This window comes from Anopheles moucheti (genome assembly GCF_943734755.1).
Source record: "Anopheles moucheti chromosome X unlocalized genomic scaffold, idAnoMoucSN_F20_07 X_unloc_4, whole genome shotgun sequence".
NCBI classification, from domain to species: Eukaryota; Metazoa; Arthropoda; class Insecta; order Diptera; family Culicidae; genus Anopheles; species Anopheles moucheti.
The window spans coordinates 1,005,873-1,007,500 of NW_026453548.1; the positions used below are offsets into that span (position 1 = coordinate 1,005,873).

General features: G+C 54.0%; 2 non-coding genes across 2 annotated transcripts in view; both read left to right on the plus strand.

The window, feature by feature from the left end:
• Positions 1 to 971: 971 nt before the first annotated feature.
• Positions 972 to 1,129, plus strand: LOC128308523 (5.8S ribosomal RNA). The gene has a single exon (XR_008288355.1). It is a non-coding gene; the product is annotated as a 5.8S ribosomal RNA (ribosomal RNA).
• Positions 1,130 to 1,526: 397 nt separating this feature from the next.
• The window catches only part of LOC128308448 (large subunit ribosomal RNA), a 4,157-nt gene continuing 4,055 nt past the window's right edge, over positions 1,527 to 1,628 (plus strand). The window contains exon 1 of the ribosomal RNA XR_008288315.1: positions 1,527 to 1,628. This exon is cut by the window's right edge and continues 4,055 nt beyond it. This is a non-coding gene — a ribosomal RNA (large subunit ribosomal RNA).

Sequence of the window (1,628 nt, forward strand, 5' to 3'; positions counted from 1 at the left end):
TCACGGGCGGTCGTCGGCCACGTTTGCCCTGCTTAGCGGGACAACTTGTGTTTAGCAAGGTGAGAATGAGCGATAACAGGTCCGTGATGCCCTTAGATGTTCTGGGCTGCACGCGTGCTACAATGTGAGCAGCAGCGTGTTCTCGCCAATTGGCGCCCCCATTCCGAGAGGAACGGGAAATCACCCAAATGCTCATTTAGTTGGGATTGGGGACTGCAACGGTCCCCATGAACCTGGAATTTCTAGTAAGTGCTAGTCATTAGCTAGCGCTGATTACGTCCCTGCCCTTTGTACACACCGCCCGTCGCTACTACCGATGGATTATTTAGTGAGGTCTCTGGAGGCACACCTTCCGCGGTTCCTTCGTGAGCTGCAGCTGGCATGGCCGAAGTTGACCGAACTTGATGATTTAGAGGAAGTAAAAGTCGTAACAAGGTTTCCGTAGGTGAACCTGCGGAAGGATCATTACCGATCAATACATATATGTTGTTGTGTGAGTTGGTTAGAGAGATAGAGAAACACGGTATCAGCAGAACAAACTGCTATGTTACCTTTTGGGGGCCGCGCACGCCAATTAGACCCGCGAGAGAGGTGTGTCTATACTACGATATTGAGCGTGCGCGACCGTAGGCCAGTGGCCTTCGTACCTGTGCGCACACTCCCAATGGCAGCCATCGAACGCGTAAAGTGTGTGACACAAGGGCGAAGGTAAAGACCCACTAGAACATATTTAAACACTGGCCTCGAGCGAGAGAGAACCTAATCAAGAGAACGAAAGTTGTGCAAGATCGCGCCGATGCCGCCCACATCGCGCGTCGATCAATGGGAAGGAAGACCAATGGTCATCCTTGTCCACCCTGGACGGCTTCGAAGGAACCGAGAGGTGCACGGTTACGCTGTCCGGGGAACTTAAGTTGTGAGAGATGCACCTAGCGCATAACGAAAACATAGGAGACAGTTGAACATACCAAAACCCTAGGCAGGGGATCACTCGGCTCATGGATCGATGAAGACCGCAGCTAAATGCGCGTCAGAATGTGAACTGCAGGACACATGAACACCGACACGTTGAACGCATATGGCGCATCGGACGTTTAAACCCGACCGATGCACACATTCTTGAGTGCCTACCAATTCTTGTTACACACTATTCCATAACTACAGGACGCCCGCGTACCAGCGGCACGCCTGGGCGAGCAGCACGCCCGGGAGTGTGTCGCAGGCTTGAACACACGCGTTTGGCGCACTGTGCATCATGGCGTGCTCGGACCCCCTCCGCGGGGGACCTTGGGCGCTGAAATGGTAAGGCGGTACAGTTGGCCCAGTGGGTGCGTGTCGTGTCGCACGGTTCGAACTTCGGCTATAAGACAACCTGGGAGCACCGGAAGCCCTTGAACACCTGGCTTGCCGTCTGTTGCCGGGACCCGCCGTCTGGCCGAGTCGTGTAACGCGTGCGGTACGCCCACCCGCTGGATACAAGCGAACAAGTGCGTGCTACTATTTACCATTCGGGAAAAATCCAACGTAGGCCTCAAGTGATGTGTGAGAACCCCCAGAATTTAAGCATATTAATAAGGGGAGGACAAGAAACCAACAGGGATTCCCTGAGTAGCTGCGAGCGAAACGGG